The following is a 27208-nucleotide window of genomic DNA, read 5'->3' as shown; positions in this document are numbered from 1 at the left end:
TGTAGGGTTAACTTCAAGAGATATGAGAAGCAGGATTAGGGAACATCTGTCCACAATTAATGTGGGTAAATCAACAACTCCCTTGGTACAACACTTTTCAATCAAGCATGGTGGCAATTTGACCACCTTTCAGTGGTGCATAATTGAGAAAGTGTCCCTACCAACAAGAGGTGGTGATTTAGACCAACTCCTAGCCAAACGTGAGATTTATTGGATTTTCCAGTTAGAAACCAGATTACCAAATGGATTAAATTCGAAATATGATATGATCAATTTCTGGGAATAAATAAATAATTAGGTTTATATTAATTCTGTAAGAGTATTTTAGATCCTTAGCCCTTTCAACTATGCCAAAAACTATATGGTAGATAACATCCGTCCAATAGATTGTCCCACTGCATGTTTTTAAGTAGATTAGAAAACGTTACATCTAGTCTTTTCATACCTAGTTGTAAGTATAGTCATTAGAACAATTAAGAATTAGCATTTTATAAATGGTGTGATTTTATAAAAAATATATTTAATTTTAATAGCTTATTCCAAGATTAGGTCCATACATAACTTGTATACACTTTTTATGTATACATGCAATAGTATAATTTATTTAGAGAGAGTTCTTGAATATATTTAGACATACTTAAACGAATAGCTATAAAGTGATCTGCTATTTGTTTACACTTTGGTCCAACTAGCTGTTAACAATTCACACCAAGTATATTTATGCTTAATTATTAGACAGAAGATTTACAATTAGAAGGCAAATAAAACAAATGATGTTCAAAGATGAAAAGTAGCACTTACATGGTTTTGTGTATAAAGTTTATAACAATGTTTTATAATGTTGTAAAGGAATCAAATACTATGTGTATATATATTTGTTCAAAACTAAGTATTTAACTTTAAACCCCTTACCTAACACTTGTATATAGAGGCTTTTAGGCTTACACAGAGGTAAATAACTTGTAGCAGACATTAAATTGTTTTAATTCAAATTTAAAAATATTTTCAGATTATGTTCATTAACATAATTACTCTTTGCCTTTAAATAGCAGTAACAGACAATGCACTACAGGCTATGATTACGGCTCACTAAGCCGAAACGCGTAAGCCAGGTGCTTTGTCTGCTACAAGCTACCAGCTACTACCTTCCTTGGTGTTTCCCCGTTATCTGTTTTTAAGAATGAGCTTCAATAAAGATTGGATTTTTTAAATACATCTGGAATTGGATCGTCTTCTTTTTTTCTTACTCAAGCATCAGCTACAATAGATCCAAATATCTTCCAGGACAGATCATTATTTGCCAGTACCACCGGTATCGTGCTGCAGTTTCAGTCCCAGGAAGGTGACGTCACCGCATAGCGCGGAGTAGAGAACTACGGTACCCGCCAAGGAGTCAAGGTGGCACATACAGCGGCCTGTACACGGAGCAACAGGATTGCAGGGTGAGAGAGGTAGAGAGCTCGGCTCTCTTTGCACCGCAACGATAGCGGAAGGTCCTCATACCACCTAGAAGAAACCGTGAGTAACATACATGCCTGTTTCATACCGTAACCCATAACTGCAAAATACTTATGGACTGCCGGTCAGTGTATGATTTATAGGAGGAATATATGTTCACATCCACACACACTTTCTCTTCCGCCACTGTTTAATAGTCTCATATTAAGGGGTTTCTTAGGTCAGGGAGATCTTTCACTCCCTTTTGGGTCTCCAGGAGTGTGTCACCGTAGGTCCCGGCCTCAATCCCTGATATGTAAAGTATGGTATATTTATCTTAATTACTATCTCTTTGTGTGGCTTTGTGGTACGTAATAAATGGTTCCCATTGTATTACAAAACTCTCTTTATTGTTAAGGGATTCATAGTCCTGTTCATTTAGAGGTTTCAGATGCCACCAAATGCAGAAGAAGACAGCCGCTTGCAGCGTTCAACTCTTTCTGGAGCCGGATCTCTTTTTGTGAAAGTGCAGCACACTAAGATCTGTATAAATCCAGATCTTAATGTATTGCGCATTCACAAGCAGAAATACAGCTCCGAAAAAAAGGGAGCGGCCTCCTCCTTCCGCGTCTGAAACCTCTCAGTGCACAGGACAACTGAGAAGTGCTGCACAATCTGAATTCTGGATTTTAACAATTCTCATATTGTAAATCCTGAAACTGCTAAGTTACGAGTTTTAACATTTCCATACTTTACTGTACTGTATTAGTTTTGTCATTGCCAAACTATATTACTGAAGAAGATAGAGACACAAGATACTGCAACTCTGTTTTTCAAAACACGATTTTTGTAACTTCTTTTTTCTGTAAAAACCTGACAAAAGATATTGGTCTCTAATAAACAAAACGGAACTGCAAACTGTTAAATCCCGTAATTAAAATGCATCCTGCTGGCTTCTTCAGCTAACCCTGCTACATAATTTCCTTAATTGACTTTAACTGATAACAACTGCAAAACACTGCATTTTATACTAACATTTTGGGGTTGATTTTTCATATATCGAGCGGACATGATTCGCTTTAGTGAATCATATATCGCTCAATATACGCTGTCCACATTTATCATTGCACAAGCATTTCTGGTGAATTGCTTGTGCAATGCTACCCCCTTACTCACTGGCGGCCACTTGTCCGCTTGCAGGGGCTGTAAATTATCCCGATGGAATCAGATTGGGATTGTTTAAATCCACCACCTAAAAGGTGGTGGCCAGGTTAAGGAGCAGCGGTCTTATAACCGCTGCTTCTTAACTTCCATTTCAGGCGAGCCTGAAATGATGGGCCTCCAAAGCAGCATTTGCTGCTTCATAAATTGAGTCCATTGATTTTGACTAGCCTTGTTACCTGCAGAATCAAGATCAGATTGACTTCTCCAAATAAGGTTTATGGTGGGTGGAGTTTTGCTTTTGAAAAACAATTGCAGCAAACAAGATTTTCATTTGTTTAGACTTGGCTGATATAGTATTCTACAACAAGGTGTTTACTGTCCCTTTAAGTGTTTTTACATTTGCTTGCAGTAAAAAAAAAAGATTCAGTATAAACTGTTTAAATTTAAACTGAAACTGTCAGGAAATGGTCATTTGTGCTTAACTGATACTGCTGAATACAAACAACACTGGCTGATAAGATTAGTTGTAACAGTAGAGAGGGATAAGGCTCCTCAAACCATGCTCTGACTGATTCCCTATATCCCCTGTACAATCTAGAGGGACAGATGACTCCTCATTTGAAAGAGGCGAAGTCCCTGTTTTGAATTAGTGGTTATCTGTCCAGCTGGGATCCAAGAGGCTGCTAACAGGAACTGGGATCAACCACATCACTGGTAATCAGAGATATTGTTTCATGGAAAAGGGGAAGCTATTACAGATTTTCAATCTTACATCCTGTTTTGCCTATAGGGGCATTATACCCCTAATGTGAAAGAGGTGAAATCACTCTTTCAAATGGTTTTCATGCTCTTCTAATATGCAAGTGATCACTGTGAGAATCTATGAGACATTTTCAGCCCAAATCCTCACATTTAAAAGGACATTAAACTTTTTTTTATTTATTTGTTTGCATTTTAAAACCGATCCCTGTGTTTTTAATATTTATTTCTCCTCTCTGTTGTTTTTAAGCTCATTGAGAATATCACTATCCTCCAATAGATCTGTGGAAGATGTCCTTTTCGGTTAATGTTCAAACTGTCCTAGGCAGGAGTTTTGCATTTCCTTTTAGTTTCAATATAAATTTTAACAACTTCACTTTGTTCACGCAAGAAGAAAACAAAAATAACACTAAAAAAAATGTTAAATTGTGCTCCTGCATATGCACGTTTTCACCTTTTTGTCTCTTTAAAACAATTGCATATGCTATTATTAGTGTTTATTGTTAATGCTACTGTTGACACTACTGGTTACTGATTGCGGATTTGGCTCCTAATCCCTGTTCCCACCAAAGAAGCCCAGATGAAGATCTCTATGACACATGGGTGGGGCAAGGTCAAGTACTGAATTCTCATTTGTCCCCAAAAATTGTGTTTTATGTGTCCATATCATAGTTGCCTGCAGATTTGTACATACAATTGCCCATTAAGAAGCCCAATTCAGTGTTAATTCTGGATATAGCAGATGAAGAAATCTGACACAGGAGCATTAACAAGGTAACATTATATTTCACTTACCTACAAATGTTTCAAACAAGTTTATGGTGTTTTTTTTGTATTCTGTATTCATAATTGGCAGGTATCATTTTTAAAGCTTGCAAAACCACATTTGTGAAAGTACATTCCATTTCATATAGCACTGTGCACATTTCTGAATACTGTAGTTAGAATCTATATGTTAATTCATGGGGCATGTTATAAACAGGGGGAGATTGTGGGCGGCGGCCATATCAGGTCAAGACATTGGAGGTGGCTCTACAATGTTACACAAAACATCTCCATATATATATCAGCAGATACGGCAACATCAACACACAAACTTTGCAGATTATGATTTAAAAAGTTCTGCTAATTAATTTAAACACTTTATTTAGAGTGACAGTGGCCCTAATATTCTGAAGAACAAGGCTCACCACTGCTTTGGGCTCGATTTATCAAGCTATGTAGGACGGGGCGTACATTTGCGCCTCTGTCTGCCGCAGCTCCCCTCTGGCTAACAGAATTCCCCTGGTGGAATTTAACATTGCACGAAAGCGCTATAAAGCGCTTGTGTGCAATGCTGCCCCCTGCCCGCGCACAACCAATCACGCAGGGGTAGGAGCTGTCAATCTCCCCGGTCAGACGAGATCGGGGAGATTGAAAATCTCCAACTAAGAGGTGGAGAAGTAGCTAGGAAGCAGCGGTCTGATGACCACTGCTTGATAAATTGTTACTGCAGGTTCTATTGTGAGAACCTGCAGTCGCAGAGAGGCGAAGGGCTTGATAAATCGAGCCTTTGTGTCAGAAATGGCCTTCTTCTAGAGCCCCCCACACACACACACACACATTGTGGTGCCAGTTACTCCTCATCAGGTTGGTAGCAGTGATCATCTGCTGCTTAACCCTCTATTCATCAAAAGCAAGACCAAGAACCATCATGGTTTATCTCTAGCATACTGTGTTTTATTACTTTTGTTTAAACACATGTTAAACTTGTATGCCGTATTACTCTGTTCTTTATCACAAAGCAGCATTTTAGTGTCCATTACCCAGGCATACATTTCTTATAATATATCTTTAAGAATAGCAGACTTGCTTTGGTTCTTTGTTGAGCAAAAGCTACCAATAATAGAGTTCCAAGTTACAAAGGGAGGTAGTGAGATTATCTGTAGGTGATGAGTCTTGAAATCTATCTATATCTATCTATCTATCTATCTATCTATGGTATCCTTATTTAAAAATGATAATTAGGTAGGCTCAAGAGCAGCAATGCATTACTGCTGATTGGTGGCGGCACATATATGCCCTTGTCATTGGCTCACTAGATATGTTCAGTTAGCCTCCAGTAGTGCATTGCTGCTCCTTCAACAAATAATACAAAGAAAATTAAGCATATTTGATAATAGAATTAAAATGGAAAGTTGCTTAAAATGATATGCTCCATCTGAATCATGAAATAAATATTTTTGGTTTTATGTCCCTTTAACTCGCAACTTGCTGCTGCAACAAGAAGTGGGTACAAAGCACTTATAATATTTTTTTAGTTGTGATTTTTTTTTATGCGACATTATTATCGCATGTGGGCAAGGCCAAAGGTTCCTTCATAAACTGTTTCTTTTATATGATGATTTAAATGTGTGCAGGTTAGAGAGAGAAAACAGATACCATATTTTTACTTCAACAAGGAAAAAAATTAATTTCTGTGGTACTGAAAAAAACCACACCTAACTCCGATCCGTGTTGGAATGTTGGACTTAGTCACTAGGCCAAACAGTTGATTATAACATGTTTTAGTGTGTTTAAACCTCTTATTATTTTAAACTATCTTACTAAAAAAAACAAGCAGTTTACAAAAATAATGAAGTAATTTATTTGACATGGAGATCTATAAAATTCTATAATTTATTAAAAAAAAAATCCTCACAAAAGTTAATAACCTGAGAGACATACTAAAGTCTAGTAACTGTTATTTTTATCCCACAGCTCACATATGTGTTTTATTGGCAAGCATAGCTGCTTTCCATCTAAAGGGGAGGAGAGTCCACGGCTTCATTCATTACTTGTGGGAATTATGAACCTGGCCACCAGGAGGAGGCAAAGACACCCCAGCCAAAGGCTTAAATACCTCCCCCACCCCCCTCATCCCCCAGTCATTCTTTGCCTTTCATCACAGAACTACAGGTTTAATTTCCGGGAGTTAGTTTACGCGGCCAATTTGGTGCGTTTTTTTCTCCCTAGTGCAGGGGCAGTCCTGCGAGGCACTTCATGTGACCGAGTGGGGCCTATTCAACTTCCTCTTCTTGACCGGCGGTTGCAGGAGACAAAGCGTTTTTTTCTGTGGTCCGGGTCTAAGGAGGTGGTGAGTGCCCCGGCCATTGGAAGTATAAAGGTGCCATTTATATAGTATATTGAGGTCGTAATAAAGGCGTAAGCTATAGAGGACTCTGACGCATTGGAGGGTACTCCCTCTTTAACAAAGTCTAATGCTTGTGTTTATTGTGAGAAGGTTCTGGTAGATCTGCCTGCTCAACTCTGTTCCACATGCCTTGACAAGATTACTACATCGAGAAAGAATAAGATATTTAGTACTACTGAGCCGTCCACCTCTGAGGGTTTTCTGTCTCGTTAGGTGCAGCTCCCCAGGGCACGACTAATCCTCCTGAGGGAGAGGGCCGCTGGCCGTCAGATTTTGCGGATCAACAGCAAACGGCGGTGTCTGCAGTGATTAGTGCCTTACCACGTTCTGCTAAGCGCAAGCGTAGGGTAAAACATTGCGGCACATTATCTCTCTTCTCAGAAGTCTAGTTGCAGGATGTTCAGGACCCTTGGGTTCTGGAGGTCATCACCCAGGGTTACAGGATAGGGTTTAGATCTCATCCGCCCAGGGGCAGATTCCTTCTGTCAAAACTGTCTTCAAGACCAGAGAAGAGGGATGCCTTTCAAAAATGTGTGAGGGATCTCTCTTCTCTCTGAGTAATTGTACCAGTACCTCCAGCAGAGAGAGGTCTAGGATACTTTTCAAACCTTTCCATGGTCCCAAAGAAGGAGGGCACGTTCCGCATGATTCTGGACCTAAAGTGTTTAAACAAATTTCTGGCCGTTCAATCATTCAAAATGGAAACGATCAGATCTATTCTGCCCCTAGTTCAAGAGGGACAGTTCATGACAACAATAGACGCAGATAGGTGAGAGAGCGCTGTAAAGCTTAAAAGGCTAAAACCTAAATAAAATAGCTGTTTATTGGGATACAATTTAGAAATATGCTGGATGTAAACCACATAATAAAAAATACAGTGCAATATAAATATAAAAAACAATTAAAACCTGCATGGATCCATGCTACAAATCAATATAAGATAAAGGCAAATATGAGCAGAGACTTGAAATCCACCTATACCGGACTGGGGTGTGTTGTTATACAACTATATGTCTAGAGTTAACCTGTATGGTTTTACAAATAAACTCAGGAAAAGGAAATAAAACACACTAATGTGTAGATGTGTAAAAGGTGCAAATACCCATAAATAACACAAACCGCAAAAAAACAAAAAATACAAAAATAGAAAATGGGTAAGTGGCACAAACAATGCGGGTACAACTAGTGTAAAAAATAAAATGTAAAGGAGTGACAAAATAGCAGGGGGTAGATCAGTGTCCAACTCTTAATATAACCTATTAGTATGTCCATGAAACAAGTGTCCAAATCCTAATAAAGTGTCCGTGGGGAACCCGTGTGTAGTGGATGTGGCACAGTTCTGTAATCCAAATGTGATGACTGGTGGTTCAAAGTTCCTGATGGTTCAAAAATCCTGTGATCCGGATAGTGAGTGAAGCAGATGCATAAAAATGTGAAGTAGTTGGTGTAAAAATATGAATTGGTGGATATAAAAATATGAAGTAGTGGATTTAAAAATGGGACAAAAATATGGTATCAATAAAGGTGTCAAAAAATGAGTGACAGAAATGTGAAAAGATAAAATAAAAATAAATAAAAATAAAATTGAGAATGAAAACAAAAATAAAATCAATAAAGGTGTCAAAAAATGAGTGACAAAAATGTGAAAAGATAAATAAAAATAAAAAATAAAATTAATGAGAATGAAAACAAAAATAAATGAAAACACAAAAAAATAGAGAATCAGTTCATGTGGAAAAATAAATAGTGATATCACACCGCTAAGTGTATTAAAAAATTAAGATGAAAAAACACCTGAACCTGAAATAGAAAAAGAATACAATGGTGCAATAAAGTTTATACACTATAATAATATTAAAATATAGCTCAACAGTATGTCAACGCGTTTCGGCCTAAACATAGGCCTTTTTCAAGACTATACTGTACATGGAAAACTGGTGAGCTTATATAGGGGGTTTTCAATTCATTTTGGCGCCAATCCACATAGGCTCCGCCTCTTCCTGTCCAAGCAGATGTCTGCTGGGAAATTTTTCTTATTGCCTTTATTGTTACTTATGTTCAATAGCTCCTGAAGGTTGGGAGCCTTAATGTGATGTATGTCACTGATGTATAATGGATTTCCTTATTCTTATAAAAAACCTTTATTGTCTTTAGTGTCTATTTATGTGTGTCCGGATTTGGAACGCATAAGCATTACTTCCGTTTTTTTTCATTACAGTACACTTCCGGTTTCGGTAAGTGTATATGTCACGCTACTTCCGTTTTCGGTATCGCCGGCAGCTTGTTTATGATTTTTATCTCTCTACAGACACTCGGCTTCGTTACTGATATATTGCGCACCTAGGTGAGGAGATGTTATCTCCATTAGTGCCCCAAAGTCGAGCATATTCTGTTATGTTGTTACATGGACAAAATAAGGCACGTAAAGACACCTACAGCTATGTTTCAGTACGTGAATAGTTATGTGTCTCTATGTGAAAAAATAAATAAAAATGTATCACTATATGAAAAAATGTATCACTATCTGAAAAATAAAATAAAATCTTTGTTTTCTAAAGGCTTTTGGCTTAAAGGGACAGTTCACCCAAAAACTTTCTCCCCTTAAAATTATTCCCAATGATCCTTTTTACCTGCTAGAGTGTATTAAATTGGTTGCAAGTAGCTCCTTTACTCATATTTCAGCATTTGAAATAGCTGATTTAACTTGTGGTTTCCCAACCTATACTGAAAGTTTTGATACTGGCGTATATGCTATTGACAAGTCTAAGTAAATACAGCCAGCAGAAGAGATTACACTCCCAGTGGGATGCAGGGTAGTTAAGTAATAAAATTATAATTTTCCATTGTTCTCTCTATGTATTGAGCTTTGGTGTTCCAGACAAATATAAGATAAGGAAGCAAGTCTGTGTACATAAAAGTGATAACATAATGAGATCTGATATTACCTGAAGCTCAACCCATTGTAATAGGCTGTGGTTTCAAAGCACAAAACCAGATACTTCATATACACAAATAAACCCGAAAATGCAATTTCTAAAATATTTTATACTCTACAGTTGGTATAACAAGTCATTTAAAATACATTAATGGAAAAACTATTTTACAGTGTACTGTCCCTTTAATACTTATTACTTAGAAATATAGGCAACTAGTCCTAAAGCCCGTTCACACGGGCCGTGTTCTCTCTCTCTCTCTCTCTCTCGCGCGCTGCTGTCGGGTGCGCGTGCGATCAGCTCTCTAAGGCCAAGTGTTTGTCTGTACTGCGCATGACGGCTTCAGACAAACACTTGTCTTTTAAAATATAGGATGTTAGAGAGCTTGTGGGGCGATTAGATAACGTAAGAATGGTTGTGTAAACATCGATGTATATATAATCATATAGGAATGTTTGTATGAATATAAGATGAGAAGGATTAACTGTTTAAAAAAAACTGATGTTTGTCACTGCATGATAACAGAAACAAGTAGATGTGAAAAAATATATGTGAAAATATATATATATATTAGACGTATATAATGAGTGTCAGGGGCAAACCTTACCATTGTAAGTAAGAAGGACGCTGGGGATGAGTGGATGATAAAAAATAGATGATAAAGAATAAAAAATAAAAAATAGAGGATACAAATTAGAGATCGATATATGAAACTAGTTATACTGCTAGTAGGACTGATATAGATGATATGTGTATGAATATGGGTCATGTTATGTATAGATATGGGTGCGATGCTGAGGACTTTTACTCTTAGCGATATTGGATGCAGAGTACTTTAACTCCTAGCAATATTGGAGTGATATGTTAATGTGTATATATGATGCAGAGGACTTTTATTCTTAGTATTGGAAATTCTGTTTAAATTTGTTAGAAAGTTAGTTAAGATTATAAAAAAATATAGGAAGAGGAAGTAAAGGCATTAGTTGCTCCTTCTGTTGTATAATAAAAACTTAAGACAGAATTGTGTCTAAACTTGCTTACCCATCATTTATATGGGTCTGTGTGTCTCTCAGATGGGGGAAATGGTGTATTAGTGACTCTCATACAAGTGTAATATTATGACATATAGATGAATTTGGAGAATATTAAATCTGGAAAATATTGGGAAATATTTAAACGGAGTTCTGGTCTAATGTCTCTGTTTATTTTGTAGCAAAGGGCGGTGGTGTCATTTCCCCTCCCAGTATCATTTGGGAGTAGTACATATGTATGACTATTAGAGTAGTCAAGGAGTAGTATATTAGTGCCTCTCATACAAGGGTAATATTGTGGTATATGGATGAATTGGGAAAATGTGGAAAATATTGGGAAATATTTAAATGGAGTACTGGTCTAATGTCTCTCTGTTTATTTTGTAGCAGAGGGCGGTGGTGTCATTTCCCCTCCCAGTATCAATTGGGAGTAGTACATATGTGTGACTATTTGATATAGTCAAGAATTAGTTAAAAATCGCTGTGTTGGATATGGTGATCAATCATATTTCTATATGGGATCTACCATATAGATTAGTCCTCGTGTAGACTTATTGGTTTATCGTTTGACCTATCTACAATCTTTAGTTGCTTGGACAATGGTTAGAAGAGTGCAACTTCTAGATATTGGACTCATCTGGGTGGAGCCTCTAGTAAAAATATATATGGATATAGGACAGTTGAATAGTTGAGCCTATAGGATCAATCTTGATGGCTAGTGTGAAGACACATGCGGTCATGATATGAGCCTAGTCCAAATATTAGACTGTCGTAATTTTATTCTTTTCTTAGGGACAGGAGATGTGAAAGGTCCTCTTTATGATTTAATCCTTTTGAATAGAGGCAGTCCAACGTGAAGATCCATTTCAATTCATTGTACAACAATCTTTTCTAGAAATTTCCTCCTCTCCAACTTTTTATAACTCTTTGGATACCAAAAAATCTGAACTCTTTTATGTTGCCCCCATGTGTGGTTGCAAAATGTTTGTATAGTGGTGTTTTTCCGTGTTGTTCTTTTCAATACATAAGATGTGCTCTCTTATCCTATCTTTGAGAGCTCTAGAAGTTTGTCCCACATATTGTAGTCCACAGGTGCACATTATTACATATACGATCCCCTTGTCGTGACACCTTATGAGGTCCTTGATCTTGAACTTATCTTTTCCACGATGAGGGGAAAATTCAGTGGTCTTGAGTCCATTCTTGCATGCTTTGCATCTTGGGCACGTAAAGAAGCCTTTAATTGTTTTCCCTTGGTGATCGTTTATGCTTATTCTCTTGTTTCTTGGGATACTTGGTGCTATCATGTTACTTAAATTATTGGTCTTCCTATAGATGAATTTTGGTTGTGATGTTAGTTTTTCTCCTATTACGTCATCTTCTTTTAAAATTGACCAGTGTTTCTTGATGATGCCTTCTATAACATGTTTATTCGCACTGTATTCCGTTATCATCGGTACATTGATGGTGTTATCATCCCAATTGGTCTTTGTCTTGTTCTTGTATTTGATGAGATCGTTTCTGTCGAGTTTGCCGACTTCTTCTATTTTTACTTCCAGCGTTTCTTTGATGTAGCCTCTTTCTAAGAATTTGTATTTTAGTACCTCAGCTTGTTCTTCCCATTTTTTGGGGTTCAAACAGTTTTTCCTTATTCGTAGGAGCTGTCCCTTTGGTATATTTGCTTTCCAGCTGGGATGGTGGCAACTTAGACTATGGATATAATTGTTGCAGTCGACCTCCTTAAAGAAGGTCGACGTTTCAATTTTTCCGTGTTTGATCTCAGTTGTTAAGTCCAGGAAATTAATTTTCTTTTGACTGTATTTGTGTGTGAATTTCAGGTTCATGGAGTTCTGGTTCATCACATTGATGGTATATATCAAATCTTCCAGTGTTCCGCTCCAGATGATTAGAATATCGTCTATGTATCTTAGATAGAGGACCAGGTCCGCGTTCGCCAGGCATGAGTCCCAAAATATGTTTTCCCATTTTCCCATGTAGAGATTGGCGTAACTGGGCGCGAACCTGGTCCCCATCTCTGTGCAGCATAGTTGTTTGTAAAACTTGTTGTCGTTACAGAAATAGTTGTGGCTCAGAATATAATCTATACTTTCTAGTAAGAATGAGCGTTGTTTGTCAGGCATATCTGGATCTTTACCGAGGAAAAAATCGACTGCTTCAATACACCTGCTTCGTGTGGGATGCTCGTGTAAAGTGAGGTAACGTCACACGTTGCCATAATGTATTTTTGGTCCCACACGAACCTATCTAATGTTTTCAATACTTGAGTGGAATCTCTCAGGTAAGATGGTAATGAGATAACATATTTCTGCAGACACTTGTTGACGTATTCTGAGAGGTTGCTGGATAAGGATCCTATCCCTGATTTGATCGGTCTTCCTGGCGGGTTTATTAGGGATTTATGGATCTTAGGTAATTGATAAAAAACTGGAGTTATTGGGTGTGTTACTTTGATATAATGGTACTCCTTCTCATTCAATATTCCTTGTTCTTTCGCTTTGTTGAGTAAGTTCTCTAATTCCTTCTTATAGTTTGATACTGGATTACTGCTCAGTTTTAGATAGGTGTTCTTGTCTCCTAGGATTCTCCTGCATTCCCCTTCATAGTTTATCCTGTCCATGATAACTCTGCCGCCGCCTTTATCTGCCGGCTTGATCGTTATGGCATGGTTCTTCTCAAGTTGTCTTATAGTCTCTATTTGTGGTCTTGATAAGTTTTGTTTAATCCGTTTAATTTTCTTTGTGTTGAAATTCTTGATGTCTTTACATACATTTGACTCAAATGTCTCAATCGCAATGCCCTTGCTGTAGGTCGGGTAGAACGTGGATCTGGGTTTCAGATCTGTGTGTACAAAACGGTCTTCTTGTGGTTGCCTCTGCTGTATTGCGTAACTCTCAATAGGCGACTTCGAGAAATGTCTTTTCAAAGTAAGTTTCCTTACGAATTCTTTCATATTTATAAAGGTGTGAAACTTGTCCAACCCTTTTGCGGGAGCAAAACCTAAACCATAAGCCAATACTCACTCTTCTTTTTCTGTGAGTGGTGTTGTTCTCTTTAGTTTTGAGCCTCCTCTGGTGCCTCTACAGGTCTTCTTTTTTGTATTGGACTTGCTGAGTCTTCCGGATCCATGTTCTTCCTTTTCAATATGGTTTTCTCCTTCTCTTTGGGAGGTTGGGAGCTCTCCCCTAATTAAAATAAAATTGGTCATGTGTTGAGGGTAGGTCTGAGATCTGGATGCTAGTAGGGTTCCTAGTTGTTCTTTGTTCTTGGTATGTCTGGTTACGATGGTGGGGCTCCATCTCAATATTTTTTTGCAAGTCTTTTCTTTGTTGTCGTCTATTGAAATTATTGTAGTTGTATGTGTGATTCTCTCTCCAACTCGGCCTTCTGTACCAATTCCTATGGTTATTTGGTGTGTACTGACCATAATTGGTCATATTGTCATAGTTGTGGTATCCTCTTCCAGGCCTATGTTGATCGTATCTGTTGTCGGAGAATGACATTGTTCTCTCGTGTTCATATCTCCTTGGGGATCTTTCTCGGTTACTTTGATAGTTGTTTATATATTTGTGATCTCTTTGGTAAGTATTAGATCAATGGTATGTACTGTAATGTCTGTCCATATGGTTAAAGTGTCAGACTCTTGTTCCGTAGTGAGGGGTATGGTCAAATTGTTGATCATATTCTCTGTAGTCTATGTTTCTCTTATGATCCACTTCCTCCCTTCCGTAGTCTTCATCCCATCTATTAGAATGTGGATTAATTCTTCTTGGTTGTCCTTGGTGTCCCCAAGTTCTTCTTTGAGCATAGCTATGGTCTCTGGGTCTCCTATGGTAATTGTTAGATCTCTCAGGATAGTGTGCGTGTTGTCGGTTGTTTCGCTTCACTTCTATCCATGGGTTAGGAGTGCCCATATTTGTGTTGTCTGGCTCCTGGTGGAATATCGTGTTGGTAATTGTGTTATCGGTTTGTGGTTCGTCTGCTTGTGTGGCATTTGTTTCGCTCGCTTTCTTGATCTCTAATTCCCTATTCAGTTTTTTAGTTTTCTTTAGAATGATATCTTCTCTAATTTTCGTAACCCTTCTGACCAAGTTTTTTTTTCTCTCTATAATCTTTCTTTTCGGATTCTGTTGTATCTATATTATTTATCGTGACCTCATCGTCTTTGATTTCATTGTCCAATTCTGTAATGAGGGATATTCTATATTCTATAATCAATCTGATAAGTTGTTTTGATGTTTCTAATAATATATTAGCCCATTTTTCAGCAAACTGTGAGTCATTTAGCTGGAAGGCGCACTCTTTCTTAATACTCAGACCTTTTGGAATTAGGTCGAGTTCTAAACATTTCCTAAGGAATGTTACTTCAGCTTTATATTTAACTTCTGCTGTAAGTGATTTTTCAAGATTTCTAAATATTTTTTCAGGTTCAGGTGTTTTTTCATCATCATTTTTTAATAGACTTAGCGGTGTGATATCACTATTTATTTTTCCACATGAACTGATTCTCTCATTTTTGTGTTTTCATTTATTTTTATTTCTCCAACATTGGTGTGTCCGGTCCACGGCGTCATCCATAACTTGTGGGAATATTCTCCTCCCCAACAGGAAATGGCAAAGAGCACAGCAAAAGCTGTCCATATAGTCCCTCCCAGGCTCCGCCCCCCCAGTCATTCTCTTTGCCGCTCTGAACAAGTAGCATCTCCACGGAGATGGTGAAGAGTATGTGGTGTTTAGTTGTAGTTTTTATTCTACTATCAAGAGTTTGTTATTTTAAAATAGTGCTGGTATGTACTATTTACTCTGAAACAGAAAGAGATGAAGAGTTCTGTTTATGAGAGGAGTATGATTTTAGCAGCAGTAACTAAAATCGATTGCTGTTCCCACACAGGACTGTTGAGCTGAGAGAACTTCAGTTGGGGGGAACAGTTTGCAGACTTTTCTGCTTAAGGTATGACTAGCCATTTTTCTAACAAGACTGTGTAATGCTGGAAGGCTGTCATTTTTCCCCTCATGGGGATCGGTAAGCCATTTTCTTAGTCTCAGACAGAATAAAGGGCTTAATATGGGCTATAAACTGGTAGACACTTTTATGGGCTAAATCGATTGCTTTATTTAGGTATTTTATACAGTTTGAAGTTGATTTTCACACTTTTATAACTTTGGGGAACGTTTTTTATGTCAGGCACTTGTTTAGACACCTTCCCAGTCAGGAAGGGCCTTTCTCTGTAGTAGGCAGAGCCTCATTTTCGCGCCATTACTGCGCAGTTACTTTTGAGATCAGTACATGCAGCTGCATCTGTGTGGGTCTGGAATTAATTGAAAAGGTTCCTAGAAGGCTTCATTTGGTATCGTATACTCCCCTGGGTTTGGTGAAGTTGCAGCAAAGGCTGGGGCTGGGACTGTAAGGGGGTTAAAATTGTAAACAGCTCCGGTTTCCACATTTTAAGGGTTAACAGCCTGAAATTTGGGGTGCAATGCTTTGAATGCTTTAAGGCACTGTGGTGAAAATTTGGTTAAGATTGAATAATTCCTTCATAGTTTTTCACATATTCAGTAATAAAGTGTGCCCTGTTTAAAATTTAAAGAGACAGTAACGGTTTTGTTTTAAAACGGTTTTTGTACTTTATTAACAAGTTTAAGCCTGTTTAACATGTCTGTGCCTTCAGATAGATCATGTTCTGTATGTATGGAAGCCAAGGTGTCTCCCCCTTCTAAAATGTGTGATAATTGTGCCATAGCGTCCAAACAAAGTAAGGACAGTACTGTCACAGATAGTAAAGTTGCCCAAGATGATTCCTCAGATGAAGGGAGTAGACATAGTTCTACATCATCTCCTTCTGTGTCTACACCAGTTTTGCCCACGCAGGAGACCCCTAGTACTTCTAGCGCGCCAATGCTTGTTACTATGCAACAATTGACGGCAGTAATGGATAACTCCATAGCAAATATTTGATCCAAAATGCCTGCATTTCAGAGAAAGCGTGATCGCTCTGTTTTTTTTTTTTTGTTTTTTTATTTTTTTTTATTTAATATTTTTATTGAGGTTTAGTGAAAGGGATACATATATCATAATAACACATTATTTTGTCACATGAGATATGGCTTCCATATTACAGAGGTAATAAAATAAGCATTCAAGAGGCGTTAAGCCAACAATTTACACAATTTTTAAACATTAGACAGATAGGATATTAATCTTTCAGGAACCTTCTACAAGATACAATATATTACTTTTGGGCCAACAAAAGTAGTGGGATAAAATAAGGCGATAGAAGGAACTTGTAACCAGGAGACCACTTTTAAACCTCCATTTTCAGAATTAGTAGCAGCATTGTTCCTGAGGACCTGTGGATCCATATAACATGAAACATTAGGGATATGAACTTGGAATGCTGAAGGATCCACAGGGTTACTCATAAATGGTTTAAATTTAAGCGTGTAGCTACTTACTTGTAGTGGATAGGATAGTTAGAGTATAGCCAGAAAGATAGTACTATAGAAGATGTAAAATGGTAGTCACTTCCTGTAGTGATAGATAGAATCTGTAGTGGAGTGTTTAAATATAACAATTGCTTCCTGTAACAGAAAATGGAGCCTGAAATAGTATATCCAAGCTAGTACCGTGATTGGGGCTACCAGATGCAGTGTAAGGAGCAACTATATAGATGGAAAACAGCAATGGTCAGACCTGCTGATCCAGGTGGTCTTACAGACTCTCCACTTAAAAATTATGATGGAATTAAGGCTTAGGAAATGAAAAAAGCAGTAGTTAGATTGCGGTATACACAAGATAAACCGCGTATTGAGCCCCTCGCAAATAGAGGGTACATTAATGTGGTTGGGGGGGGAGGTGTTTTAAATACATGGAGTAGCCCATATTTCTAATGGTCCAATTGTTGGCTCCAAACAAGTTATTTTTCTGTGGAGCTGTTTTTTTACACATAGAGATAGAATTTCCTAAATGGGTATTTAAGATCTTTTAGGTTTAATTAATTATATAGGAGACGTTTAGAAAAGTCTATACATTTGGATTGTGAGAAAAGGCGAAATTGTTCTAGTGTTTGAATAATACGGTGCAATGTATATGGATACTGGTGTGGTGGGGACAAGAGAGCCACAAAGGTGGCTCCTCTATGTTAGGAAGTATATTCCACTATGGGGGGGAATGGTAAACTGAACATAAGGAATGAAAAGCTAAATATAGGTAAGAGAGGGCTTCCTGGGGAGACTAAGGTCATAACATAGAATAGGTTTTAGTTAGCAGTGCTGTTGCATCTCTCTTGTATATATATATGCAAATAAAGTACCATTGACAGTGTAGAAGTATGCCATGGTTACACAATTTTTTGCAGATAGATAAACAATGTCTCATCAATAACTTTAACACAAGGTGAGCAATTAAAACAATAATCATGTACACATAAACGGCTTCTATAGAGGGTAGGGTTACAGCGCTCCCAAACTACAGTTACACATAAGCGTTGCAGAATTCACATAGGTTTGCTATGGTTTTACAATAATTGTAGATAGGATACTAGGGGAAAATCTAAATGTTGAGCTTATAGCAATAGTTTATGGCTTCACTTATGTATATTGGTTTGTAGTGTGGTGTAAAACTGTATCTGGGACTCTGCTATGGGGCTATAAATTTGTTAAGGAAAGGCATCTCGCTGCCTCGGCCGCTGGCAGCGGGACGCCATGCTCACAGATCTCACCCCAGTTCCTTGTATTTTCATGCAATATAAAAGCCCACAGGCATGAGGGAGTATGTAATAAGGCATATGGATTCTATGTTCCAGAAGGTTTAGACAATAAGAAGTTTGCGAATACTCAAAAATATAATAGGGCGCACAAGCATTGCTGTAAACCTGTAAGACACACTTGTTGGTATATATTAAACAGAGCTTGGTGAATTGCTTATGCGTAGATAGAAAAAATAAAAAAGAGCAGATCCACAAAAAAAAAAAGAGTAACCAAAACAAGCATCAAGCACGCATACCAATTAACTATGAGAAAACAAGTGGCAAAACAACATAAAAAAGAACAAACATAACAAATAAGTCACCAGAGTCTCTCAACTTGTAGACTATAACTGAAGGCAGGCTGGATAGATAGCTAAGGAGAATAGGGTTCGGAATTCAATGTTATAGTAGCGATAAGTCTCTCTAGCCGATGCCTCTAAGAATCGCCAATTCTCTATCTGACAGCATACACTGCATGTATGTGAAGACTGTGTTCTGCTTAGCTAGTGGTACTTCTGCTCTTAGTAATGGCCGCCAGACCGGGACTGAAGGAAAGTTCTGAGGAGCCCCACTCTGCTGTGATATATCGCCTCCCAAGGCACTCGGCACTGGATTGTCATCTCTACGTCGTCCGTAGGTTCCATAGGAGTTCCAGAAGGGTGGCTGAAGGGTTAGGATGGTGCGCAGAATTCCTACTTTTGTTCGCCCACCTTTGCACTGCAGTACATCAGTCAGTGATGTTTTACCGAGTCCGGAGTCAAGCTTGTTTGCTCTCAAGCCATATCGCTCAGTAGTGGTTTCCAGGGCTGCACCGTTGTTCTGCCCAGCTTGTTCTTGCGTGAGGCGGAGAGGCGGGAACTGCTCCAAGGCTGGCATCAAAGATGGCGGCTGGTGGGGGACAGTTGTATCTGGTACCCGGTGCTCCGTGTAAGTGGTTAGGGCAGCAGGAAAAATAGAGTGAGCAGCGGAAGGCTTGAAAGCTTTGTCTACTGCGTCTAGGAGAGCTGCGTTGTGGTGACTGAGCAGTTCCTTAATCTGGGTGAGAAGGAGCGCGGCCATGTTTCCTCACGCTCAGCGCACTAGCGGGATTTAAAAGGCTGAGGCTATATGACTATTCAGCAGAGTATAGTTTCCCCACAGGCAGTAGGCAGATAGAATTCCTTAAAAGTAGCTGAGAGAGTTTTAAAAAGTGAGTAAGATAGGCTTTAAAGCCAGTGAAATCATTGCTATTATCAGGAGCTCTTGAACAGTGCGGCTTGCTTCGTTGATAGCTGGCTCCGCCCCCCCGTGATCGCTCTGTTTTAAACACTGTAGAGCAGGAAGGCGCTGATGATAATTTTTCTGTCATACCCTCACACCAATCTGAAGTGGCAATGAGGGAGGAAGAATTTCTCAGCAGGCAGAACCTGATGTTGTGACATTTAAATTTAAATTAGAGCATCTACGCGCACTGCTTAAGGAGGTGCTATCTACTCTGGATGATTGTGACAATCTGGTCATCCCAGAAAAATTGTGCAAGATGGACAAGATCCTAGAGGTCCCGGTGCACCCCAACGCTTTTCCAATACACAAGCGGGTGGCGGACATAGTGAATAAGGAGTGGGAGAAGCCAGGCATACCTTTTGTCCCTCCTCCTATATTTAAGAAATTATTTCCCATGGTCGACCCCAGAAAGGACTTATGGCAAACAGTTCCTAAGGTCGAGGGGGCGGTTTCTACACTAGCTAAACGCACGACCATTCCTATTGAGGACAATTGTGCTTTCAAAGATACTATGGATAAAAAATTGGAGGGTTTGCTTAAAAAGATTTTTGTACAGCAAGGTTACCTCCTTCAACCTATTTCGTGTATTATTCCTGTCACTACAGCAGCGTGGTTCTGGTTCGAAGAACTAGAAAAATCGCTCAGTAGAGAGACTCCGTATGAGGAAGTTATGGACAGAATTCACGCACTTAAGTTAGCTAATTCCTTTATTTTAGATGCTGCTTTGCAGTTAGCGAGATTAGCGGCGAAAAATTCAGGGTTTGCAATTGTGGCGCGCAGAGCGCTCTGGCTAAAGTCTTGGTCAGCGGATGTATCTTCCGAGACAAAATTGCTTAATATCCCTTTCAAAGGTAAGACCCTCTTTGCGCCAGAATAGAAAGAGATTATTTCAGACATCACTGGGGGTAAGGGCAATGCCCTCCCGCAAGACAGGCCTTTCAAGGCTAAGAATAAGTCCAATTTTCGTTCCTTTCGCAATTTCAGGAACGGACCGGTCTCCAACTCTGCAGCCTCTAGACAAGAGGGTAATGCTTCCCAGACTAAACCAGCTTGGAAACCGATGCAAGGCTGGAACAAGGGTAAGCAGGCCAAGAAACCTGCTGGTGCTACCAAAACAGCATGAAGGGGTAGCCCCCGATCCGGGACCGGATCTAGTAGGGGGCAGACTCTCTCTCTTTGCTCAGGCTTGGGCAAGAGATGTTCAGGATCCCTGGGCACTAGAAATAGTCTCTCAGGGTTATCTTCTAGAATTCAAGGAACTACCCCCAAGGGGAAGGTTCCACATGTCTCGCTTATCTTCAAACCAAATAAAGAGACAGGCATTCTTACATTGTGTAGAAAACCTGTTAAAAATGGGAGTGATACACCCAGTTCCAACTGTGGAACAAGGTCTGGGGTTTTACTCAAATCTGTTTGTAGTTCCCAAAAAAGAGGGAACTTTCAGACCAATTCTGGATTTAAAAATTCTAAACAAATTTCTCAGAGTGCCATCGTTCAAAATGGAAACTATTCGAACGATTTTACCTACAATCCAGGAGGGTCAATTTATGACTACCGTGGATCTAAAGGATGCGTATCTACATATTCCTATCCACAAAGATCATCATCAGTTCCTAAGGTTCGCCTTTCTGGACAAACATTACCAGTTCGTGGCTCTCCCATTCGGACTAGCCACTGCTCCAAGGATTTTCACAAAGGTGCTCGGGTCCCTTCTAGCGGTTCTAAGACCAAGGGGCATTGCAGTGGCACCTTACTTGGACGACATTCTAATTCAAGCGTCGTCTCTTTCAAAAGCAAAGGCTCACACAGACATTGTTCTAGCCTTTCTCAGATCTCACGTGTGGAAGGTGAACATAGAAAAAAGTTCCCTGTCTCCGTCGACAAGAGTCCCTTTCTTGGGGACAATAATAGATTCTTCAGAAATGAAGATTTTCCTGACAGATGTCAGAAAGTCAAAGCTTCTAAACGCTTGTCAAGTTCTTCACTCTGTTCTACGGCCTTCCATAGCTCAGTGCATGGAAGTAGTAGGGTTGATGGTTGCAGCAATGGACATAGTTCCTTTTGCGCGAATTCATCTAAGACCATTACAACTGTGCATGCTCAAACAGTGGAATGGGGACTATACAGACTTGTCTCCAATGATTCAAGTAGATCAGAAGACCAGAGACTCACTCCATTGGTGGCTGACCCAGGATCACCTGTCCCAGGGAATGAGCTTCCGCAGACCAGAGTGGGTCATCGTCACGACCGACGCCAGTCTATTAGGCTGGGGCGCGGTCTGGGATTCCCTGAAAGCTCAGGGTCTATGGTCCCGGGAAGAGTCTCTTCTCCCGATAAACATTCTGGAACTGAGAGCGATATTCAATGCTCTCCGGGCTTGGCCTCAACTAGCAAAGGCCAGATTCATAAGATTCCAATCAGACAACATGACGACTGTTGCTTACATCAACCATCAGGGGGGAACAAGGAGTTCTCTGGCGATGAGAGAGGTGACCAATATCATCAAATGGGTGGAGGATCACTCCTGCCACCTATCTGCGATCCACATCCCAGGAGTAGACAACTGGGAGGCGGATTATCTGAGTCGTCAGACCTTCCATCCGGGGAGTGGGAACTCCACCCGGAGGTGTTTGCCCAGTTGACCCAATTATGGGGCATTCCAGACATGGATCTGATGACGTCTCGTCAGAACTTCAAGGTTCCTTGCTACGGGTCCAGATCCAGGGATCCCAAGGCGACTCTAGTGGATGCATTGGTGGCGCCTTGGGCCTTCAACCTAGCTAATGCGTTTCCACCGTTCCCTCTCATTCCCAGGCTGGTAGCCAGGATCAAACAGGAGAAGGCCTCTGTGATTTTGATAGCTCCTGCGTGGCCACGCAGGACTTGGTATGCAGACCTGGTGAATATGTCATCAGCTCCACCATGGAAGCTACCTTTTGAGACAGGATCTTCTAGTACAAGGTCCATTCGAACATCCAAATCTAGTTTCTCTCCAGCTGACTGCTTGGAAATTGAACGCTTGATCTTATCTAAGCATGGGTTTTCGGATTCTGTGATAGATACTCTGGTACAAGCCAGAAAACCTGTGACTAGAAAGATTTACCATAAAATATGGAAAAGATATATCTGTTGGTGTGAATCCAAGGGATTCTCATGGTGTAAGATTAAAATTCCTAGGATCCTTTCCTTTCTCCAAGAAGGTTTGGATAAGGGATTGTCAGCGAGTTCTCTAAAAGGACAGATTTCTGCTTTATCTGTCTTGTTACACAAACGACTGGCAGCTGTGCCAGATGTTCAAGCTTTTGTTCAGGCTTTGGTCAGGATCAAGCCTGTTTACAGACCTTTGACTCCTCCCTGGAGTCTAAATTTAGTTCTTTCAGTTCTTCAAGGGGTTCCGTTTGAACCCTTACATTCCATAGATATCAAGTTGTTATCTTGGAAAGTTCTGTTTTTGGTTGCTATTTCTTCTGCTAGAAGAGTTTCTGAATTATCTGCTCTGCAGTGTAATCCGCCCTATCTGGTGTTCCATTCAGATAAGGTTGTTTTGCGTACTAAACCTGGTTTCCTTCCAAAAGTTGTTTCCAACAAGAATATTAACCAGGAAATAGTTGTGCCTTCTTTGTGCCCGAATCCAGTTTCAAAGAAGGAACGTTTGTTACACAATTTAGATGTAGTCCATGCTTTAAAGTTCTATTTAGAAGCAACAAAGGATTTCAGACAAACGTCTTCTCTGTTTGTCATTTATTCTGGCAAGAGGAGAGGTCAAAAAGCTACTGCTACCTCTCTTTCCTTTTGGCTGAAAAGCATCATCCGATTGGCTTACGAGACTGCCGGACGGCAGCCTCCTGAACGAATCACAGCTCACTCTACTAGGGCTGTGGCTTCCACTTGGGCCTTCAAGAACGAGGCTTCTGTTGATCAGATATGTAAGGCAGCGACTTGGTCTTCTCTGCACACTTTTGCCAAATTCTACAAATTTGATACTTTTGCTTCTTCGGAGGCTATTTTTGCAAGCCGTGGTGCCTTCTGTTTAGGTAACCTGATTTGCTCCCTCCCTTCATCCATGTCCTAAAGCTTTGGTATTGGTTCCCACAAGTTATGGATGACGCCGTGGACCGGACACACCAATGTTGGAGAAAACAGAATTTATGCTTACCTGATAAATTACTTTCTCCAACGGTGTGTCCGGTCCACGGCCCGCCCTGGTTTTTTAATCAGGTTTGATAAATTTCTTTCTTTAACTACAGTCACCACGGCACCCTATAGTTTCTCCTTTTTTTCTCCTGTCCGTCGGTCGAATGACTGGGGGGGCGGAGCCTGGGAGGGACTATATGGACAGCTTTTGCTGTGCTCTTTGCCATTTCCTGTTGGGGAGGAGAATATTCCCACAAGTTATGGATGACGCCGTGGACCGGACACACCGTTGGAGAAAGTAATTTATCAGGTAAGCATAAATTCTGTTTTTTATTTTTGTTTTCATTCTCATTAATTTAATTTTTATTTTTATTTATTTTTATTTTATCTTTTCACATTTTTGTCACTCATTTTTTGACACCTTTATTGATACCATATTTTTGTCCCATTTTTAAATCCCCTACTTCATATTTTTATATCCACCAATTCATATTTTTACACCAACTACTTTTATGCATCTGCTTCACTCACTATCCGGATCCCAGGATTTTTGAACCATCAGGAACTTTGAACCACCAGTCATCACATTTGGATTACAGAACTGTGCCATACCCACTACACACGGGTTCCCCACAGACACTTTATTAGGATTTGGACACTTGTTTCACGGACATACTAATAGAAGTTGGTTATATTAAGAGTTGATCTACCCCCTGTTATTTTGTCACTCCTTTACATTTTTTTTTACACTAGTTGTACCCGCATTGTTTGTACCATTTACCATTTTCTATTTTTGTATTTTATTTTTTTTGCAGTTTTTGTTATTTATGGGTATTTGCACCTTTTACACATCTACACATTAGTGTGTTTTATTTCCTTTCCTGAGTTTATTTGTAGAAACATACAGGTTAACTGTAGACATATAGTTGTATAACAACACACCCCAGTCCAGTATAGGTGGATTTCAAGTCTCTGCTCATATTTGCCTTTATCTTATATTGATTTGTCTGTAGCATGGATCCATGCAGGTTTTAATTGTTTTTTATATTTATATTGCACTGTATTTTTTATTCTGTGATTTGCATCCAGCATATTTCTAAATTGTATCCCAATAAACAGCTATTTTATTTAGGTCTTAGCCTTTTAAGCTTTACAGCGCTCTCTCACCTATCTGCTTCTACTTCCTTACTGAAGTCTTCTAGGGGACTTTTCGGTAGCAAGCTTAAGGCTAAGCTTCTAGCGCTTGGTTCACTGGCCCACGTACAAAAATGACAACAATAGACCAAAGGGATCACTTCAAGTTCCTGAGATTTGCATTTCTCGACCAACACTTCCAGTTTGTGGCCCTTCCCTTCGGTCTGGCGATGGCCCGAGAGTTTTCACAAAGGTTCTGGGGGTGCTGCTTGCAGTAGCAAGAGCCAGAGGCATTGCTGTGGCGCCCTATCTGGACGACATCCTAGTCCAGGTGCCGTTGTTCAGTCTCACAGAAGAACACTTGAGGGCTCTTCTTTTTCTCCTGCAATCTCACGGATGGAAGATAAACTCAGGAAAGAGTTCCCTGATCTCTAGCAACAGGGTGGAATTCCTGGGCGATAATAGACTCTGTGTAATATTTCTCACAGATCAGCGATGCAGGAAGATTGCGTCCACCTGTATTGTCCTTCAGTCCTCCTCAAGACCCTCTGTTGCTCAGTGTATGGAGGTGGTTGGGCTCATGGTATCCAGCATCAATGTCATTCCATTTGCCAGGTTCCACCTCAGACCTCTTCAGCTGTGTATGTTGAGGCAGTGGAACAGTGATCACTCAGCCCTATCCCAACAGATTTCTCTGGACAATTGGACGAGGGAATCCCTCTCTTGGTGGATCCGTCCGGAACATCTGTCCCAAAGAACATCCTTCCTGAGACCGTCCTGGGAGATTGTGACCACGGACGCGAGTCTGGCAGGATGGGAGGCTGTTTGGGGTGCCAGGATGGCACAAGGAAGGTGGACTCGGGAGGAGTCTCTCCTCCCGATCAATATTCTGGAGCTCTGAAAGCTTGGCCTCTCCTGGGGTCATTCAGCTTCATCAGATTCCAGACAGACAACATTACCTTGGTGGCCTACATCAACCATCACGGGGAGACGAGAAGCTCTTTAGCAAGGGTGGAGGTATCTCGGATATTGGTATGGGCAGAGTTCCACAACTGCTCGCTATCAGCAATCCACATTCCGGGTGTGGACAACTGGGAAGCAGATTTTCTCAGCAGACAATCCTTCCATCTGGGGGAATGGTCTCTCCACCCCAAGGTGTTTGCGGAGATCTGTCACAGATGGGGGATGCCAGAGATAGATCTCATGGCATCTAGACTCAATTGCAAGCTACCCAAATACGGGTCGCAGTCCAGGGATCCCCAGGCAGAGTTGGTTGAAGTTTTGGGGGTTCAACCTAGTTTACATTTTTCCACCGTTGCCACTTCTACCTCGTGTAGTGGCCCGCATCAAACAGGAGCAAGCTTCAGCTATTCTGATTGCTCTGGCGTGGCCACCGAGGATGTGATTTACGGATCTGGTGGGGATGTCATCTTCTCCGCCATGGAGGTTACCCTGTCGCAGGAATCTGCTGGTACAGGGTCCCTTTCAACATCAAAATTTAGATTCTCTGAGGCTGACTGCGTGGAGATTAAACGCTTAGTCTTATCCAAGAAAGGATTGTCTGAGAGAGTGATTGATACTCTCGTTTAGGCCAGGAAGCCGGTCACTCGTTGCATATATCATAAGGTGTGGAGGACCTACTTGTCCTGGTGTGAGAAACATGGATATCCTTGGCACAAGGTTAAGGTATCTAGGATTCTGTCTTTTCTCCAAGATGGGTTGCAGAAGGGGCTTGCTGCCAGTTCCTTAAAGGGACAGATTTCGGCGCTATCCATCTTGTTGCACAAGAGGCTCGATGAGCTTCCTGATATTCAGTCTTTTGTTCAGGCTCTGTCTAGAATCAGGCCTGTCTTTAGACCCATGAACCCATGCACTCTTTTGACATTAAGGTTCTTTCTTGAAAGGTTCTCTTCCTTTTGGCTATTGCATCCGCACGCATAGAGTATCTGAGTTGGCGGCCTTGCAATGTGAGCCTCCTTATCTGGTTTTTCACGCTGATAAGGCTGTGTCTAACCGTAACATCAATCAGGAAATAGTTGTTCCTTCTTTGTGTCCTAACCCTTCTTCCCCAAAGGAGAGGTTACTTCATAATTTGGATGTGGTTTGAGCCTTGAAGTTTTATCTTCAGGCTACGAAGGATTTCAGACAGTCTACATCTCTCTTTGTAGTGTATTCAGGGAAGCGCAAGGGGCAGAGAGCCTCCTCAACTTCTTTGTCCTTTTGGTTGAGGAGCATGATTTGCTTGGCTTATGAGACAGTGGGACATAAGCCTCCTCAGAGGATAACGGCTCATTCAACTAGAGCTGTGGCTTCTTCTTGGGCCTTCAAGAATGAGGCCTCTATGGAGCAGATTTGTAAGGCGGCTACCTGGTCCTCCTTACATACTTTTACAAAGTTTTACAAATTTGACGTTTTTGC

The 27208-nt window shown here is 40.2% G+C and overlaps 1 protein-coding gene across 1 annotated transcript in view; it reads left to right on the top strand.

Moving 5' to 3' along the window:
- The first annotated feature begins 1370 nt into the window (after nucleotides 1-1370).
- The window catches only part of SEMA4A (semaphorin 4A), a 339742-nt gene continuing 313904 nt past the window's right edge, over nucleotides 1371-27208 (top strand). Inside the window, exon 1 of the mRNA XM_053704470.1 lies at nucleotides 1371-1518. The gene's annotated coding sequence lies outside the window, so the exon portion shown is untranslated. The remainder of the gene's footprint in view (nucleotides 1519-27208) is intronic.

This window comes from Bombina bombina, chromosome 1 (assembly GCF_027579735.1).
Source record: "Bombina bombina isolate aBomBom1 chromosome 1, aBomBom1.pri, whole genome shotgun sequence".
NCBI lineage: Eukaryota > Metazoa > Chordata > Amphibia > Anura > Bombinatoridae > Bombina > Bombina bombina.
The sequence above is the reverse complement of the archived record's forward strand: the minus strand, read 5'-3'. Positions and strand labels throughout refer to the sequence as shown.